This window comes from Xyrauchen texanus, chromosome 48, assembly GCF_025860055.1.
Source record: "Xyrauchen texanus isolate HMW12.3.18 chromosome 48, RBS_HiC_50CHRs, whole genome shotgun sequence".
In the NCBI taxonomy this organism is placed as follows: domain Eukaryota; kingdom Metazoa; phylum Chordata; class Actinopteri; order Cypriniformes; family Catostomidae; genus Xyrauchen; species Xyrauchen texanus.
Window position 1 is genome coordinate 27,521,398 of NC_068323.1, and position 21,246 is coordinate 27,542,643.

Here is a 21,246-nt window from a genome sequence, read left to right on the forward strand (position 1 = left end):
CATAACCCAATGGTTTAGAGTTCAGGATAGCTTCCAATTCAATTAGAACTGTTCTGAGTACCTCCTCAGGTACGCTCTGTGCCCCAATTGTGGTGTTGTGCGCTGCTTTCACAGAGCGAATCTCTCTCTCCCACACCCCCCAAAGTGTGGAGCTGCTGGAGGATTGAAATGGAAGTTGATCTGATGTTTTTCTAGCAACTCTCGCAGGTTAATCCACTTAATATCCAGTATAACCGGCGAATTTCGGAAAAGACACGCTCTGTCCCAGGATGGCATAATCTCTTGTCAAAATCCTGGATTAACAGTTTGGTAATGCCATGATTCGGATCCAGCACAATGGGGTGTTTGAAGTTGGGATCCAAATCCTCAGCTCTTCGGAGATGCCCGCCAACTCAGATAACTTCATCTGTGGCATCAAATTCTGGAGACAGAACCAGAAGGCGGCTGCTGGAAGGAACTGGTTTATTGGCTTTGAGAAGGTAATATTCCTATGGGAAACTTCAAATTTGTGACTGTTTAATGAGGAAAGAGCCTGCCTGCTGATAATGTTGTGCAGTAGGCTGGTCATCTTGCTTGGCTTCACCACACTGAAGTGTACATGCTGTGGCATCCACCAGTTCACTCCATGTAGCGTACTGGCTTAGATCAGGAACTGACACATCAATACTGGTTGAGATACAGTGACAGAACAAGGAACGATGTAGCTCTGTAGAATCTTCTTCACCTGGCACTGCTGGAGCTTCAGGCCACTCATAAGGGGGTCGTAACAGGAAGGATGGACCCTGACACCACCTATTTGTCTGGGCCAATTCCGCCAATGTTTTGCCCCTTGTCAGATCATCTGCTGGGTTTGTGGATGAGTTCACATACCTCCAAGCCTGTTGATCTGTGAGATCTTGGAATTCACCTATCCTGGTTCCCACAAAGACCTGGAATCGACATGAGTCTGATTTGATCCATGTCAGGACAGTGGTGGAGTTAGACCACAAGATGGTATCCCTGATAGGTAGGGTGAGCTCCTTGACTATCAACTTTGCAAGTTGTGCTCCAGTGACTACTGCACAAAGTTCCAGCCTTGGCAGGATTGTTGTCTTTTTGGTGTGACTCGAGATCTGGCTAACAGGAAAGCCAAGTGGACATTACCATAGGCATCCTCAGAGCGTAGGTAGGCCACTGATCCATATGCTCTCTCAGATGCATCGCAAAACACATGGACATCTCTAGTCACATTTGGCTGGTCCATACTTGTGGGAACATAGCAGCGAGATTAAGTGATGCAAGATAAATCAGGTAGTGCTACCCATGCATTCCAGGCTTGAAGCAGCTCCTCATGCAGTAATGGGTCATCCCATTATCTTTGTTTATCCCAGAGTCGCTGCACAATCACCTTGGCTCGAGTTGTGTATGGAAGTATGAGTCCCAAAGGATGTCATAGCCAATATGCGGAACACATTGCGCATGGTTGTTGGGCCATAATCCTCTGATCGATGCTTATAGCCAATGGTATCAGTAGGGCAGTGCCATCTTAGTCCCAGTGTAGACTCCTGAATGTCAGATGAGTTTTGAGTGAGCCACAGTTCAGCGTTATCTGAGCGGGCTTCTTGAGGAAGATGGCTGAGGATGTCTGGGACATTGCTGGCCCACTGGTGGATCTCGAAGCCCCCTGATGCTAACAGAACTCGTAATTTGTCGAGTATTTCTTTGGCTTCAGCTTTTGATGATAGACTTTGTAAACAGTTGTCCACGTAGAAACACCTGTCAACTGAGTTCCTGACATTATCTCCCTTTTTGCTGTGATCATGGACATGCTTCGGGAGAGCAAATGTGGCACAACAAGGAGAACATGTAGTACCAAATGGCAGAACCTGCCACTCATAAACAGCAGGTGGCACATCACAGCAGAGGTTTCGCCACACAAACCGAAGAAGGGGCTTGTCCTCAGGTAGTAGACTTACTTGGTGGAACATTGCCTTTATGTCCCCACTTATAGCGATGGCATGCTCTCGAAAGCTAAGCAGGACCCCCAGGAGCGAAGGACCAAGGGTAGGCCCAGGAAGAAGAGATTCGTTGAGGTTGCGGCCCTGAAACTGGTAAGAACAATTGAATACTAGACGGTTCTTTCCATTGTGTTGCACCAAATGATGGGGAAAGAACCATGATTCCTCACTCTGCGCTTCTTCCATAGTCAGTTTACGCAACTCAAGTTTGATCATCTCTGTTGTATATGCTGAGGCTTTAACATCATCTTTAGGGAGCTGTTTCTCTATACATCTGAGGCTTGGCATGACAGCATCTTTAGTTGCATGGAAAAAGGAAGCATTTATTTTCTGTAGCAGAGGTGTGGCGTAGTGTTGGACCATGTTATGCTCAACACGAATGGTTTTGCTTTCCAGCAGCGTGAGAGCCTCTTGATCCTCTCGTGATCGAGTTGCATGTTTTTCTGATTTGAATGGCAGAGTGTCCATTTGCCACAACATCTCCACATTTCTCAGAAGTTCAGCTGTTTCAGCACTTACAGATGTCAGGTAACAGTTCTGAGATCTAGGATTATGTTGTAGATCTCTGGCAGGGCCCTGTAATGTCCACCCCAATCTAGTCCGTATAGCGACCGGTCCTCCTGGTGCTCCCAGAAGTACTGGTTCTATTGGAGTGATCAAATGGGGCTGATCAGCTCCAATGAGAAGAAGAGGGGAAACTCGATCAAAGGGCTCAAGTGGTAAGCCTCTGAGGTACTTGTATCTTTTCTGTAAGGTGGCTAGTGGGTAGGAATGATCAGCTAATCCCAGATGCTGAGCAGTAAACGGCCCGCTAATATGGTAGTTCTGTTTTGGCTGTGAGGCAGGGGAGATGCTGAAAGTGACAGATGCTCCTTTAAGTACTTTAGTTTCTTGCCTGATTGTTCTCAATGCCAGTTACTCAGGAATTTCATGCAGACCAAGCTTATTTGCTGCATCACACAGAAGTATGGTCCTTTCTGAACCATCGTCGAGGACAGCATATGTATCCAGAGTTTGGCCTCGATACTGCAGACGAACCTTCACTACTTTCAACAATATGCGGCTATAGTCTGTGGGTCAATTCAGGTAAGCGGTGCCAACTGCAAAGTTCAACATGCATATGCCCTCTTTACCTCTCTTGAGATTAACTTAATGCAATATCTGGAGGGGTTCGTTTTGACAAATGCTGCATGGTTTCTTGTGAGTGTAGTCTGTAGTGGCATGAGGTCGACCACATTTTAAACACATCTTGTTCTCAGTGATCCACTTATGAATCTGTTTGGTAGTGAAAATCTGAAAGGTAGCACACTGACTTAAGAAATGTTCAGAGCTTTCACAATAGGGACAGTAAGGTTGCACTTTACCTCTTTTCCTACCTGAAGTAGATGCTTTATATCCTGGTTCTGGACCCTTCATTACTGAGACATCTTTGGCACCATGGAGGACAGTGGCTGGTCTGGTTGGGCGAGCTGGCTTCGCCTGGCTCTCAGTATTCCTTTTGGTAGGTGGTTCAGTATGGCCTTGGCACCATGCTTCGTACTGAAGCCTCTTAGAGAAATCAGGTAATGTATACACTGATTCAGATTGGTAGTATAAGTGTCTACGGAAGTCTGCATGCAACTCCGGTGGTAGTTTGCCAAGCAGTCGAGCGACTTGAGAGCCACACTTTAACTCCACTTCTCCCTCTATGCCAAGGGTTTCCAGCATACCAACAAGAGCTCTGATCTGCAGTGCAAACCTTTGAAATGCCTCATGATCCCCTCGCCTAATGTCAGGAGCATCCATTACTTGTGCAATTCTTTTAAGGGCTAGCTGATGTGGCTGACCAAACCTCTCATTTAAGGCTGTCATTGTGTCAGAGTATGGTGTGGCAGAGTTCAGGTAAGAGTCAGCAATGAGCAAAGCTTCCTCTAATTTAAGGTGGTCTACCAATATTTGGTATTTAAAGAGCACTGTGGCATCAGTTGGCAGTAGATTATCTAATGACATCTTAAGCCTGGCAAACTGTGATGGGTTATGATGAATGAACATGGGGATTCGTGGCTTAGGGCCTAGATAGACTTTCTCCTGATCTGGTAGCATTGTGCGGAAGGTCTCATAAGGTGATGGTTGTAGCTGACTGTATGGTATTTCAGGTAGTGTAAGCCATGGTTCAGTCTGCTGCACTGATCGAGGAGCATACATGGATTGTTGGTGAGGTGGTGGTGGAGGATCAACCAGCCAGGGTAGAGATTGAGGTAGTGAATATGGAACTTGGGCTGGATGGCTAGTGAGGGAATAATGTAATGGATTTACCTGGTCTCGTATGCTTTATGGCATAGTGTTAGGTCTGACATCCCCTCTGTGAGGAATGAATGAGGAAATCTGGACCGGGTTCACATAGCCTGGAGCATACTGTCCACAATAAGACTGTGCTACTGCTTTCTTTGCAGCTAGTTTCACTGGATTTGAATAACTATCAGAAGTAGTGTAACTTACTGGAAACTCATGCTCCTTTTAGCTCTGTAAGGAGGATCGTCATAGACAGGAGGTGGTGGTTCAGGCCATGACTCATCATCCTGAGGTTGTGGATTTACTTCCACTGTGTGTCTGAGTCTCTGTGGTGTTGAGTGGGTAACTGAATGGGACTCAACTGACAACACAGATGACACTCGTGTGACAGGGGTGAGGGTTGTGGTGATGCAGATAAAGCTGATGGTGATGGTGATAATTGAACAGTGTTTGAGAGTGACTGCCTTGTTGCAGGTGAATAGAAATCACCATCATTTAATAATGCGTGAGTATCTGCATGTGAGAGTTTCTCAGAGGGTCTACATCATCTGGATAATACATGCTGGTGCACCCGGTTGCGAAAACTCTGTATGAGCTGAGTGTCCCGGCCAAGCTGAGCTTGAATGTCCTCTAATTCAGCATAAAAGGCTCCCCACTAATCTCTGGACGAGCCCTGACTTTCATGTCTGGTGGCTGCTGAAGCAGCTGGAGGTGTCTTCGTGACAACACCATCACTCTCTGCACTACACTCCTCTTTGAGTCTAAATGCAGTCTGTGTTGTTGTATATATTGTATGTGATGAAGTCACTTCTCTGTGGCCTGTTAAATTCACTTGGTAATCTGACAAGTAATTTGGCAGTCGGATTTGAGCTCACAGATTCTGAAAGGGCTTCACTTTTGTCTTTAGAAGTAGTCATCCTTAACCAAGGTAAGCACTGAGTATCCGGCTCGAAGGACCAAATATTTAAGAGAAAGGACCACAGGCGCTTAGGAGGCTATAGCTCTCGCTCTGGGGCATCGGTCAGAATGCAGACAGGAGGCAGTAATCGGTTTAAACACTTTACTAAATCGTTTGGTTGACAGCACAGACATAAATCAGACTGTAATGATGTCACATTGACATAGTTCAGACACAGAGTTGAATCGGTTTAAACCACTGATTACTTGTCAGTGGTTGCAGCTCAGCTCATATTGATGTCTATAGTAGGTTTTAGGAGTATATATGTGTGGCTGCAAATAAACAAACAATAACAGATGTTACATGTATAAAGGAACCTTATTTATATATTCTTATAAGTTTAATGTCACGCCAGGCTCCATATAAACAACATGAACAGAAAAGTTATAAATGATAAATCACCATTCTTCTAAATACGAATGCGTATAAAACAACTAATGGAAGATCAGTTTCTGTATTACCATAGCATATGAATCGCACTGAAATGCCTTAAATAATCATATTCTAATCAAACTTAAGCGAAAAGGGAACAATTGAACTCACTTTTCGCACAAAGTTATAAATAAACAACATAAACACACACTCTTCACTCACAGAGCTCAACTGCAAATGATGTGCACATTTCTCAGTCTGGTGCACAATAATTATTGACGCATTCGGCAGTGGCCGCTAGATGGCGTCTATGCGCCTCCTTTGTAACACTTCCTATGCCTCAAGACACACCATCCCTACAGTGAAGTATGGTGGTGATAGCATCATGCTGTGGGGATGCTTCTCATCAGCAGGGACTGTCAATCTTTTTAGAATTGAAGGAAGAATGGAAGGAGAAAAATATAGGGAAATACTGCAAGAGAACCTCAAGTCAAGTCAAGTCAAGAACCTGCTTCAATCCGCAAAAATTGCAGTCCACAAGCATCACCCAAACAACCTGAACAACCTGGAGAAAATCTGCCGAGAATGGGCCAAAATCACTTTGTCACTGTGTGCAAAGCTGGTACATATGTCCCCCAAAAGACTTAAAGCAGATATTGCAGCAAAAGGTGGCTAGACCAATTATTAATGTGTGGGGGTTTCCATTTTTTATTTTTCATGAAAATATTTTCCAACAAAACAAAAAAACAATGTCACCTTACAATAATTGATTTTAAGTTTCAGTGTTTTAAAATATTAATCAATCAGAATAACATTTCAGTGTACCATTTGTAATTTGGTAAAATGAGAGAATTGGTCAGGGGTCTGAATACTTTTGCAAGGCACTGTATATTACAAGAAATATACATTATTTTTGTAAAACTCATCTTTTATCTATCTATCATATGTCTGTCTGTCTACCTTTTTCTATCTGGTCTGTCTGTTTCTTTCTTTCTGATCAAAATAATTATACTTTGTCTGATCTTTAAATATTTTTGTGCCAGATTTGTGGCAGATTGTATGTACACCACCAAGTATAACCCTAACCCTAATTTGGCTCGAGCGCACACAGCTGCCAGACGAGCAGAACTCACGAGAGAGAGAGAGAGAGAGAGAGAGAGAGAGAGAGAGAGAGAGAGAGACGAGACAGCAGCAGCAGCAGCAGCAGCAACGTGTTTGGAGATGCTGCTGTAGTCCTCAGAGCTGGCAGGCACCGCGCGACTAAATAATATTATCCTCTCAGCCGAGGTGGCCGCCGCAACGTTAGTATGGTGGTGAAGGATTACCCGATATACCTGCTCATCAACAAACGAGCCAACTGCAGCCTGGACACGCCGAGCAGCGGTAGCGGCGGCGGCGGCGCGGGGAAAGAGACAGAGGTGCGTTCACTGGTGTTATTATTTTGCAATATATGGAGTTTTTAAACACAAACACAATAATCTCATTTCATTTTTAATACATGATTAATTAGCAGGTATTGTTATTCATGAATGATACAACTTTGGTAGTGTGTTGCTTTGCATTATTGCTGCATTTGGTTTTTAAATGGGTTTAATAATTTAAATCGTTTAATATTTTTTTTATTATTTTGGTGATTTTGTTTTTGTCAAGTAAAATGTATAATTATTATTATTATAAACAGAATCTGCACTCAGTCCATTAAAGAGTTTTTACTTTCTAAACGTAAAACGTAGGAGTTTAGAACTGATTTAAAACCTCATTATAATTATTTATAAGCCTAGCATTCATATGTATCGTGCATATTAAAGTTAATTTATTCATATTTTTGTCTCAGGTAGATGTAACCCTCTGAAGCATGAATTATCACACATGAAAAATGTCTCCAATGTTGATTTTTACCAAAAAACAAGAATATAATCAATACCAATATCTTATTTTTTTCTCTCCAAAATTACGTTTTTTTTTTGTTAAGTTACACATATCTGTCCACTGCAATGACACAATGACTTAAAGATGGCAGCCATGGGTAAGGGTCAATTGTAATTACCCAGGGTGGTTTCGACATGAAATCATGCCCTGAATGGTTAAATGGCTTTTAAAGGGCAGTAGCTCACTCTGAGCAGAGAATAAAGTATTCGATTAATTGTTTTGATGAGTGTTTCAGTGCTTTCTCATACAGCCACTGGTGTGTAGTATTATAAACAAGTTCTCTTACGAGAGGTTCTCTCGTATTGCGTAAGCTAGCTTACGCTACGGGAAAGATTCATCTTTTCTGAGATATTGAAGCCAAAAAATATCCTTAATTTTGTATCATTTGTCAACGCAGTGCAGCAACTGCAGACCTTGAGCGGGCTAGCTAGCGAGCTCATTGGTTGCTCTGCGGCAACTGCTGCAGCCTATAGACGAACTTGGGCGAACTCGCGTCCAATGAGAGGCGTCCACGCGCTACTGCATCAAAGCCCGCCAAAATGGGCGTGGCTAGAGTGCATATAAGCGTAGTTCGTAGGCTGGAACCCTGATTTTCATCTCTTCAGCGAAGCTCTTCGCATCTCTGAACTGGAAGCCGCGTCGCCGTTCGACGGGCATCTAGCAAGCTTTGACAGTGCTCGAAGAAGCCGGCCGTCTCCGCCACCTTCAGCCATCCTGCGAGCTACGCCATCCGGCGACGTATCCTTTTTTAGAGCAAGCTAGTTCTTAACGAACTTCACAAAAGAGTAACGAGCCTCTTTTTTAAGATGCCTCGCACCACTTGCACTTCATGCCGCACCCCTCTCAGCGCCGGAGACCGCCACATCATCTGCGCTCTCTGCCTGGGACTGGGGCATGCAGAGCTCGCCCTCACTGAAGGCGGATGCGACCTCTGCGAGGAGCTTCCGATGTCGACCCTGCGGGCTTGACTCGAAGCGCTCAGAACCGAAGCCGCCGCGCCGCCTTCCGTTCCGCCGTGCAGGAAAATGCGCCGCTCCCAAAGGCTGCCAGAACCGGTGATAGAAGCGACTGCCTCACCGGAGCCTCTCCCTCGAGCATCGCTCTCACCCTCCCCGCCCCCCCCGGGACGCGCAGTTGCCGCCCAGCGGCCGCACTGCTGCCATCTCGGAGGACGAGGCGGAGGATAGGGCTGTTCCATCATGGCTTCGGACAGCGAGGAGTGGTCGGGCTCCCACGCCTCCTCCTCGGCCCAGGAATTCAGCAGGACCCGCACCGGAGTCGAAGGGGAACTAACACGCCTCCTCACACAGGCCGTCGACCGCCTCGGGCTCGAGTGGTCACCGCCCCCTGAGCAGGCTCCCAACAGACTCGACGGCTGCTTTCTTCAGAGCCGTCGCCGCGCAACACCCGCGGCCCGGGCCGCTCCCCGGGCCACTCCCTTCCTGCCGGAACTCCACACTCAAGGGCTACTCCTCCATCCACCCGGTCGAGGATTCGGTATCAGCACACCTTTGCCCGCCCTCCGCGAGATGGCGGTCTAAGCCAGTGTTCCCGTCTAAGGCCTGCAGAGCGACTTCCGCCTATGTTGGCCGCGCCTATTCCACCGCCGGCCAAGCCGCATCTGCTCTGCACTCCATGGCCGTCTTACAGATCCTCCAAGCGGACCTTCTTCGGGAGTGGGATGAGAAAGGCAGGCACCCAGAGGCTGTTACAGATCTAAGAAGCGCGACGGACCTCGCACTTCGCGCCACCAAAGCTGCAGCCCAAGCTCTAGGGAAGTGCATGGCCTCGCTGACTGTGACCGAGAGACATCTGTGGCTAACGCTAGCCGACAAGGGAGAAGCAGAGCGCTCCACGTTCCTCAACGCACCGCTCTCTCCGACCGGTCTCTTCGGCTCCACGGTGAGTGGCATTGTTGACCGCTTTTCAGAAGTCCAGAAAGCCACCCAAGCCATGAACCTCTTCCTGCCGCGTCGCGCTAGCTCCTCTGCAGGCTGCCCACATGACCAGCCTCCTGCACGAGCCTCTTCACAGCGCCCAGCTCAACAAAGTCAGACTTCTCAGCGTCGACAGGGCGGCCGCCCTCGATCGCGCTCAGACAGCCGCCGCCCCCCCGCGGGCCTCGGTCCGCCGCCCCCCCGCGGGCCTCGGTCTAAGGTTGCGCTGAAACCTGAGCAACCGAAGTCCTCCTAGCCTTGTTGAAAAAACGACGGCTCAGTCCCGCCGCGGCCGGACCACCGTCAAAGCTTCGCCCCCTGTCAGTCCCCCTCTCTCAGGCTACTACAGTGGTGGATTCAGCAGCCAACAAGCCGGTGATACTGCCCGCTTGCCTGCACTCAAACGCTGTTTTCACGGCGACCCAAAGAAATCTCGTAAAGAGCAAACATGCCTTATGTGTAGAAAATGTGCCCACAATCCAGTGTTCACCCCTACACACAAGCATTACACTTCCCGTGTTCCTATCAGAGCCCACTCACATAAAGCGGACACAGCCTGCTCGAGTGTTAGTCAATAAACGCGCCCACGAATCCGTGCGCGCGCACCTTCTCTGGCCGCTCTGTCACACGACCAGCCTTATGTGTAGAAAATGTGCCCACAATCCAGTGTTCACCTCTACACAAGCATTACACTTCCCGTGTCCCGATCAGAGCCCACTCATGTAGCGTGGCCACATAAGGGGATGTGATATATATATGGGTTATGACAATTAAACTAATTATGTTTGTCATTATTGCTTATTAGTTATATTGCTTTCCCCTGTTATCTGTCAATCCCTCAGCTGTTGTGTGTTGATCCCCATCTCTGTTCACGCGAGATCTTCGCGTGTTTTCATGTTACGTGTTTTCCTGCCACGTAAACAGGAAGTATCATTGACTTTCTATTTAAGGAACCGCTATGCCGGCTGTCAGACGCTCATTTGCGAGTACGCTCATTTTCAAATCTTCACTCATACATCGGATTACACTGGTGACTGACCTGGAAGCGCTGAGACGTCGTTCCTCTCTGGAAGTATACACATTTGGCTCGCTGCCAGGATTACTTTTTATCAGAGGACATTGGTCAATCATCACTTCATCACTTGATCGTGCTCACGGACTATACAAAAAACCCAGTGAGGCTGATCTGAACACTGTAAATAACTCTGTGCACTCTGGACTTCACTTTTACATCTATATACACCTTGTTTGATATTATTGTAAATATTATTGGTTTTGTAAATACACTTGGGTTTATTGGTTTATCATCAGTGTTGATATATTTATTTTTTCTACTCCATAGCCTACCTTTAGAAACGGTACTGTTGTTCCCAAATTAGTGTAAACTCTACTTAAAGATTTTGGGGAGTGTTACACTCACATAAAGCGGACACAACCCGCTCGAGTGTTAGTCAATAAACGCGGTCACGAATACGTGCGCGCGCCCATTCTCTGCCCGCTCTGTCACGCGGCCAGCAAACACTTCTCTGTATGTAAGTCCCGTGCCCGTGACTATGCTCGCGCATTACTTAACAGATGTGACTCTTTCCCCATTCACCTCAATAGGGAAGTCACTCACAGAACAGCCTGTCCCTGCTGTCTGCGAGCAGTCATGCATAAGCACAGTAAGCGCGCTCACACATTCTGTTCAGCTGCTGTGTGCGGCAATCAGGGCGATTTGGCCATTCACCCTCTAGCGTTACGCTTCAAAGCGTGGGAAGCTATCCCAGGGATATCCAAATGGGTGTTAAGCACAATAAAACAGGGCTATTTGCTACAGTTCAATCGCCGCCCTCCCGCTTCAGAGCTGGCTCGAAACTATTGTGAACACGGAAGCAGCCTGCATGCTTTGTTCAGAAATAGCAAACCTTCTGTGCAAAAGGGCCATAGAGAAAGTGCCGCCTCCGCTGAGCGAGTCGGGGTTTTACAGCCGTTATTTTCTTGTTCCCAAGAAAGACGGCGGCCTCAGACCAATATTAGATCTCAAGGGTTTGAACAAGGTGCTTGCAAAAGACCGTTCAAAATGCTTACAATCAGGAAACTCCTCGCGCATACGCGCCAGGGGACTGGTTTATCTCTCTCGATCTGAAAGATGCCTACTTTCAGATTCAGATAAATCCCTGTCACAGGCCATTCTTGAGATTCAGCCGACGGCCAGGTTTATCAATACACCGTCCTTCCGTTCGGCCTGTCTTTAGCACCCTGTACTTTCACGAAGTGCATGGATGCGGCGCTCGCACCCCTGCGGAGTCAGGGCTTGCGAATTCTGAACTATTTGGACGACTGGCTGATTATGGCACAGTCACATACGGAGCTTCTGTCTCACAGAACAGTTCTCCTCAGCCATCTGAACAGTTTGGGTCTTGCAGTCAATTGGACCAAGAGCTCACTACAGCCCAGTCAGGCAATTTCCTTCCTTGGAATAGAACTAGACTCCGTGGCAATGACGGCTCGCTTATCTACACAGCGTGTGCGCCTTGTTCAGCGACTAGCCGCGTCCTTTCAGATGAACAGCCTCACGCCTCTGAAAAAATTTCAGAGAGTGCTAGGTTACATGGCCTCAGCCGCAGCAGTACTTCAGCTGGGTTTACTGTGCATGCGCCAGCTTCAGCATTGGCTAAACACCCGCGTCTTGCCGGGCTTGGGCCACAGGCCGCCAGCCGATCAAGGTGACTCAGACCTGTATTTCAGCTCTGCAGCCCTGGACAGTGGCCGAATGGTATCAGCGGGGAGTGACGATGGGAGCTGTATCTCGCCGAAAAGTCATCTCGACAGACGCGTCCAACACAGGTTGGGGCGCGGTCTGCGAGGGCTCTCCGGTTTTTGGCCTATGGTCAGTTCAGGAAAAGCTCCTTCACATAAATTGTCTGGAAATGATAGCGGTCGAGTGCGCGCGTGCGCTTTCTCGGTCATTCAGGGTCACCACGTCCTGGTCCGTTCGGACAACAGATCTGTGGTATCCTACCTAAACCGTCAGGGCGGTGTCAGATCCAGGAACCTCTTCCATCTGACGAAACGCATACTGAGTTGGTCCCAGTGCCACCTGCGGTCGCTGAGGGCGACGCACGTGCCAGGCCACCTGAACGACGGCCCAGACAGACTGTCCAGAGACAGTATTCCTCCAGGGAATGGTCCCTGCACGCTCAAACAGTCCAGAAGTTATGGCGCATATTCGGCAGAGCAGAGATCGAGACCTCTTTGCGTCAGAAGAGAACTCTCACTGCCCAATATTTTTCTCAGCGAGGGCCAGCTGGCCCAGGACTGGCCCAACCGCCCGCTTACGCCTTCCCTCCCGTCTCGCTATTGCCACAGGTAATGCAGAGGATCAGGAAGCAGCGTCACTCGGTGCTCCTCATAGCCCCGCGTTGGGAGAATCAGACATGGTTCCCGGAGCTTACGCAGCTGTCACTGACAGCGCCGTGGCCCATACCAGTGAGAGCAGATCTCCTCTCTCAAGCTCGCGGCACGATCTGGCATCCCCACCCAGAGCGCTGGGCGCTGCACGCGTGGGTGATCAACGACTACCTGTCACTCTGCCAGAAGGGGTAATAAACACCATCATACATGCTAGAGCCCCTTCCACGAGAAGACTCTATGCATCAAAATGGTCTGTGTTTTCAAAATAGTGCACCGACAGAGACCTGGACCCACGGACATGTGGGGTGTCGTCGCTGCTCGTGTTTTTACAAGAGCTGCTGGATAAGGGCAGATCCCCATCCACGCTCAAAGTGTATGTGGCGGCCGTTGCGGCATTTGCTGAACCCCTGCACGGCCAGTCACTGGGAAAAAACGAGCTGGTCATCCGCTTCCTCAAGGGAGCTAGAAGGATGAACCCCCCGCACCCCCCATCGGTTCCTATCTGGGATCTGTCTATAGTTCTCGAAACTATGAAAGCCCCCCCTTTGGAACCGCTTCAATCCGTGGATTTGAAATACCTTTCACTCAAAACCGTTTTTCTGACTGCCCTGTCATCAGTCAAACGTGTGGGAGACCTTCACGCGCTGTCTGTCAGCGCTGCGTGTCTTGAGTTTGGACCAAGTGACTCCAAGGTCATTTTAAAGCCTAAACACGGCTATGTTCCCAAGGTGATCGGTACTCCTTTCAGAGCACAGGCCATTTTCCTATCAGCGCTGCCAGCATCCGATAGCGAACGCGACGCCAATCTCCTTTGCCCAGTCAGAGCACTGAGATTGTATACTGCGCGCTCCGCCTCTTTCAGACGCTCTGAGCAGCTTTTCGTTTCGTTCGGAGGGCGCACCAAAGGTCTCGCCGCCTCGAAACAGACACTGTCTAGATGGATAGTGGACGCTATTGCTGCCGCATATGCGTCAAAAGACCTGCCATGCCCGTTGGGCATTAGGGCTCACTCCACTAGAGGCATGGCCTCATCGTGGGCATGGTCCAGCGGGATTTCCATTCACGACATATGTGTGGCAGCGGGCTGGGCTTCCCCTCCACCTTTGTCAGATTTTACAATCTGGAAGTGCCCGCCCTGCAGGCAAAACTACTAGCGGTTTAATACGCTACAGCTCCCCTGGTGAGCTGCACTGATGGGACTCATTCCACACAGACCGGCACCGCCGCTCTGTCGTTCCCTTCCCACTATGTGCTTATGTATTACACACACACTGGCCCGCACTCCTGCCGGCCAAATATTATTTCCCCACTCACAAGGGCTCCCCCGGGTCCCCCCACCCCCGGGGCTCATGCAGTGGATGCTTGACGCGCACGGCGTTGACAATGGGTTCCCGTAGCATAAGCTAGCTTACGCAATACGAGAGAACCTCTCGTAAGAGAACGAATCGGTTACCTAGCGTAACCTCGGTTCTCTCTAGATGAGAGAACGAGTATTGCGTAGCCGGCTGTGCTCGCGCCACGAGCGACTTTCGCTTCATTCAATGAAAACCAGGGTTCCAGCCTACGAACTACGCTTATATGCACTCTAGCCATGCCCATTTTGGCGGGCTTTGATGCAGTAAGCGCGCGGACGCCTCTCATTGGACGCGAGTTCGCCCAAGTTCGTCTATAGGCTGCAGCAGTTGCCGCAGAGCAACCAATGAGCTCGCTAGCTAGCCCGCTCAAGGTCTGCAGTTGCTGCACTGCGTTGACAAATGATACAAAATTAAGGATAATTTTTTGGCTTCAATATCTCAGAAAAGATTAATCTTTCCCGTAGCGTAAGCTAGCTTACGCAATACTCGTTTCCTCATCTAGAGAGAACCGAGGTTACGTTAGGTAACCGATTCGATTCTACAGAAACAGAGATACTGACTTGTTCAAATGCCTGATTTGTCCTTTCACCATCCCTGTTGATGTGAAATCCTGCAATCAGTGTATCCACTATCATATATGCACAATGTGTTGTCAATTTATTGATCAACCTTTCCTGAATAACACTAATAGTTGAGTTACAGACATTCCTCCTCTCTCAGGCAGCTGGACTCCTCCGTCCCCCGGCGGATGGCCACGACTACTCTGCTGGGGTGGATGGTAGTGGCGAGGACTCTACTACGGTGAATACCTGCTCCTTTCCGGCTTGGACTGCAGCACCAGCCTGTCATTTGGAACAAGCACTCCTTTTTCTAAGTTTCATTCGTCTGAAAACTGTTTGCAAGAATAATGTTGTCTATGAGAATGCAGTAAATTATCTCTGGTCATCTCAGGAGGTGCTGTGAGTTTAGTTCACTCTTACGCATTGTGAATGCAACTCTGCAGGCATCTTTGTATTAAAGAATACAAATACAAGACACTATGAACTTAAAATTGAGTTTTCTTTTCTTTAGGCAGCATTAACTGATGATGATTATTATAATGATCTTTACATTTATAATTGTCTTTAGTTCTTAATTTGTAGGCTATTAGTAATTTTCCATCTGTGCTGATGGATACTTGCGTGATGGCAAATGGAGACGGGAAATGTTTGGTTTAGGGGAGGTGGTTATATATATATTATACACAGTGGGTACGAAAAGTATTCAGACCCCCTTACATTTTTCACTCTTTGTTATATTGCAGCCATTTGCTAAAATCATTTAAGTTCATTTTTTTCCTCATTATTGTACACACAGCACCCCATATTGACAGAAAAACACAGAATTGTTGACATTTTTGCACATTTATTAAAAATGAAAAACTGAAATATCACATGGTCCTAAGTATTCAGACCCTTTGTTCAGTATTTAGTAGAAGCACCCTTTTGATCTAATACAGCCATGAGTCTTTTTGGGAAAGATGCAACAAGTTTTTCACATCTGGATTTGGGTATCCTCTGCCATTGCTCCTTGTAGATCCTCTCCAGTTCTGTCAGGTTGGATGGTAAACGTTGGTGGACAGCCATTTTCAGGTCTCTCCAGAGATGCTCAATTGGGTTTAAGTCAGGGCTCTGGCTGGGCCATTCAAGAACAGTCACGGAGTTGTTGTGAAGCCACTCCTTCGTTATTTTAGCAGTGTGCTTAGGGTCATTGTCTTGTTGGAAGGTGAACCTTCGGCCCAGTCTGAGGTCCAGAGAACTCTGGAGAAGGTTTTCATCCAGGATATCCCTGTACTTGGCCGCATTCATCTTTCCCTCGATTGCAACCAGTCGTCCTGTCCCTGCAGCTGAAAAACACCCCCACAGCATGATGCTGCCACCACCATGCTTCACTGTTGAGACTGTATTGGACAGGTGATGAGCGGTGCCTGGTTTTCTCCACACATACCGCTTAGAATTAAGGCCAAAAAGTTCTATCTTGGTCTCATCAGACCAGAGAATGTTATTTATCACCATCTTGGAGTCCTTCAGGTGTTTTTTTAGCAAACTCCATGCGGGCTTTCATGTGTCTTGCACTGAGGAGAGGCTTCCGTGATGGTTGACTTACTACAACTTTCTCCCATCTCCCGACTGCATCTCTGGAGCTCAGCCACAGTGATCTTTGGGTTCTTCTTTACCTCTCTCACCAAGGCTCTTCTCCTCCGATAGCTCAGTTTGGCCGGACGGCCAGCTCTAGGAAGGGATCTGGTCGTCCCAAACTTCTTCCATTTAAGGATTATGGAGGCCACTGTGCTCTTATGAACCTTAAGGGCAGCAGAAATTTTTTTGTAACCTTGGCCAGATCTGTGCCTTGCCACAATTCTGTCTCTGAGCTCTTCAGGCAGTTCCTTTGACCTCATGATTCTCATTTGCTCTGACATGCACTGTGAGCTGTAAGGTCTTATATAGACAGGTGTGTGGCTTTCCTAATCAAGTCCAATCAGTATAATCAAACACAGCTGATCTCAATTGAAGGTGTAGAACCATCTCAAGGATGATCAGAAGAAATGGACAGCACCTGAGTTAAATATATGAGTGTCACAGCAAAGGGTCTGAATACTTAGGACCATGTGATATTTCAGTTTTACTTTTTTAATAAATGTGCAAAAATGTCAACAATTCTGTGTTTTTCTGTCAATATGGGGTGCTGTGTGTACAATAATGAGGAAAATAAATGAACTTAAATGATTTTAGCAAATGGCTGCAATATAACAAAGAGTGAAAAATTTAAGGGGGTCTGAATACTTTCCGTACCCACTGTATGTATGTGTGTGTATATATATATATATATATATATATATATATATATAAAGATTTTTTAATCACTTCGTTATTTTGATAGCATTTTTCATTTTGTTTCAAGTGCAATTATAATTTAGAAATGTCTTTTGTTTATTGAAAACATGAAAAACGTAAACAAATGTAATTTTTAAAGCAAAATCAATAAAACTAAAATATTCACCGACCCTTGGCAGGGGCGTTGACCGTATAATCGAATATCGCAATATTTTAAAGGCGATTTAATGTTAAAATAACGTTAAAATTAGAGACGCACCGATCGACCGGCCAGGGACCGGAATTAGCCGATTTTCCGCATGCTCGGCCCGGATCGGTAACTGGCCGGTCAGCCTCACGTCTTTCCGATTCCAAGCCGGTCCATTTGTTGCCAGCGGCGCAGGCAATAACGTCACAGCCGCACGTAAACATGTCATTGGCGTTGAAGATCTTCACTGTGTGAGTGAAGAATAAATAAAGTTCAAAATGTGTAATAATTGTAAGGCCAAAGTAAACCGTGGGGGAACCACCACAATAACTTTCGGATCAACAAACCTAATTAGATATTTAAAACACCATCACCCAGCTGAAAATGCCCATTTTAAAAAAGAAGCTAAAAATTGAAAGCGGCTAAAGCTAGCCAGAGCTCAGAGCCAGTCACAAGTCAGCAGCCTCTCCTATCATCCCTTGGAATGAGCAGCGAAAAGACCAAAGCAATTACGAAGAAAATTATGGAATTCATGGCCCTGGATGACCAGCCGTTCTCCATCGTTGAGGACAAAGGGTTCAGAAATCGGATAAATCGGTCATTGTCAGATGACGTAACACTCGTGAATTGTGAAGTGCATTATGGGCGTAGCCGCCATTTGTAAGGTATCAATGCTGGTGTATTCTGCTTGGAGAATTGTGTTCATAAATGTGATAAAATGGTGCGTTCTTGTTGTGTGATAGGCTGCAATAGTAAGTCTCACGACAGAAAGGGTCACAAACTAAACAACGGGGAAAGGTTTTTTAGCTTTCCCACTTTGAAGAAAGGACCTGGACAGCATGTCGCGGACGTAACAAAAAGGCGTCGGATGGCCTGGGTTGGAGCTGTGCGACGCAAAAACATCACCTTTGCAAACATATCACCGTTTATGTATGTCTGCTCTCAACATTTTCATAAAGGTAAGACATAAAGGTGATGATGTTGACAAAGTTGACAAATTTGAAGTATTAGTCTTTTATTGTTTATACTGTAAAATGTTATGCAATCATCTTATACAGGGCTATAAAATAATTATTTTACTTCAATACAGCACTTATTATTTTTGGGGTTTGTACCTTACTTTGTACTTTACTCAACTGCAATGTCAACTAAATGGATATAGATTTAGAATGGAAAAAGGTAAATTTAACAATTTGTAAGGCTTGAAAGTTAACGTTACTCACTGTGTTTTTGCAGAAAATTTTAATTTCACTTCGGTGTGACTTGCAGTCTGAAAAGTGCAGCACTGTTTTAATACTTTTTCAGTATTAAAATATTTTTTAGCTGAATTATATTTCCTCAGTGTCTGTACTAATACTTTAGTATAATCTATGATTAATGTTAACACTTTTGGTCCCACGTTTTGAAGATAAAATCGTTTTCATGTTATTGCAGGTCAACCTGCATATGAGATGATGGAGACTGACCCAGACTGGGCACCCACCCTCCAACTGGGTCACACAGAAATCTCTCACACCAACACTACACGCTCGGCAAGACGAAGTAAGAGGGAGGGAGGAAAGGAAAAAAAAACACTGCAGCCAGCTGAAGGAGGTGGTGAGCGAAACACTGAGGAGACACAAGAGGCTGGAGATGGTGAGCAACACACTGAGGAGGAGACACATGATGCTGTAGGACATGGCGAGCAACACACTGAGGAAGGGACCCACACATCTCAGGGGATGGCTGTGACACAAACAGAATGTAACTTATGTGTGCACAGATCTGCAGAAGTTAACTGCCTGTTGGAAGAAAACGTACAGCTGCGACGTGAACTTGATGAGCACAGGATGTCTGATAGTTTTTTTGGAGACAATGATGATAAAGTTAAGTACTACACAGGACTGCCAAACCTGGGAACCTTTATGGCCTTACTAAATTTTTGGTGCCTCTCATGTCAGACCAAAAGAAGAAAGTTCTTAGTCCATTTCAAATGCTTCTCATAACCTTTCTGCGCCTCAGACTGGATCTGCCTGCACAACATCTAGCCCATCTCTTTCGTGTTTCCCCAAAGACAGTATACAGAACATTTCATGAAATTGTGTCATTTATGTATGCAAACCTGAGCCGTTCCATCATATGGCCAGAAAGAGACACTTTACAGAAAATTATGCCTCACCAATTTGTGGAGTCCTTTGGACGCAGAGTAGCAGTGATCATTGACTGTTTTGAGATTTTCACAGAGAAACCATCAAATCTGAAAGCACGTGCTCAAATGTTTTCCAGCTACAAGCACAATCACACTATGAAATATTTGATAGGTATTACACCGAAGGGATCTATTTGTTTCATATCAAAAGGGTGGGGTGGCCGTACAAGTGATAAACACATTACAGAAAATAGTGGTTTTCTTGAAAAATTGTTGCCAGAGGACATTGTATTGGCTGATAGAGGTTTTGATATAAAGGAAAGTGTTGGCATGTTGTGTGCAGAGGTCAAACTCCCAGCCTTTACAAGGGGTTACTGTCAGCGAGCTGCAAGAGATGTGGAGGAGACAAGAAAAGTAGCTCACCTAAGAATCCATGTTGAAAGAGTGATTGGAAATATTTGTCAAAAATATAACCTTTTAACAGGAACATACCCATCAACATGATCCTCCCATGTGAAGGTGAGGATATCACATTTTTAGATAAGATCGTCACTGTCTGTTGTGCGCTGACAAACCAATGTCCAACTGTAGTGTAGTACAGTGGTTTTCAACCCTTGTCGTGGGGTCCCATCAATTTGCACTTTTTTTTTTGTCTGATGTTCTGAAGTTAAACTTAATTTCAATGTATGCAACTTTGTTTGTACTCCTTCCACTGTGTCCATCTATTGCAATGTGCTGATGCTTTATCCTGCTCGACCAGCCTTGCATTAACAATAAAGCATGTTTGACAAAAAATTTCATAAATGTATTGTTTTTTTTATTCACTTTGACAGCTAAATAAAGTATGAGAACAAACACATTGGTAAGGCTTAATACTTGCATATTTTGACAATTACAATTGTGTTAACTGTTCAAATCACATGAACAGAATATTATATAATTTATATATTTGTGAATGCAAGTAATCACTAACATTAAAGTGCAGAAACTAACACTTTAGGTCATGCCTTTTTTTTAGCATTGTATGTTTTAAAACAAACATGTTTTTTATATGTCTAACCTGAACAGTGTCAACAACAATACTTTGAGAAAAACCTGAGTGTGTTTGCTTAAAGGAAAACGTAACATGCGAGACAGCAGCTTGGGCTTATGTGAAACAATGAGAACAGATCCAAACGTCTTCTTCGGCAGGTGCATGTTGTAGCCCCACACAAGTTAAGTCAATTTTCTTTTGCTTCTCCAGGTTGGCGAGTTTTATTTACTTTTATTTATTTTAGTTATCTTATTAGTTGTCTTAGTGTTATCTTATGTACTTCTACTCTTGCAATCTCTTTAATTCTCACTCGCTCAGTCAGTCGCGATAGTCGCAATGCCTCCAAAATGGCGCCGCGAAGAACGATTTTCTCGATACAGAGTAGGAGGTACTTTCCGACGTTGCGTTGCCCGAGTTGTTTAATCTAGTGTCATGTAACACACGCAGCCTGTTATCTGATTTGTGTACCCAAAATGGGGGTGCTGGATGGCAGATGCAGGCTAAATACATACAAATTGTGCCGTTGTGATTTAACGTAATTTTTCCCACCGTGTCCGATATTAAAATCAGCGCGACACACATTGCAAAAGGCCTGGGAATTGTCGATATGGCTTCGTGGATATGAAATTCAATTCTTCCATCCAGCTGTTGTTAAATGTACATGTATATTTAGTTTTTTTCACCAGAGCACCAGCTGAGTCTTCTCCTCACATCTACCAGTGATGCTTGATTTAACATCCCGCATCTACTGCCTGCGCAGATATCAACAGCGCAAATGTTTTGTATGATGTGTCGATTGTGTGAGTAGGA

The 21,246-nt window shown here is 45.9% G+C and overlaps 1 pseudogene; it reads left to right on the plus strand.

Moving 5' to 3' along the window:
* The first annotated feature begins 6,905 nt into the window (after positions 1-6,905).
* Positions 6,906-20,081, plus strand: LOC127639769 (uncharacterized; annotated as a pseudogene).
* The last annotated feature ends 1,165 nt before the right edge of the window (positions 20,082-21,246 follow it).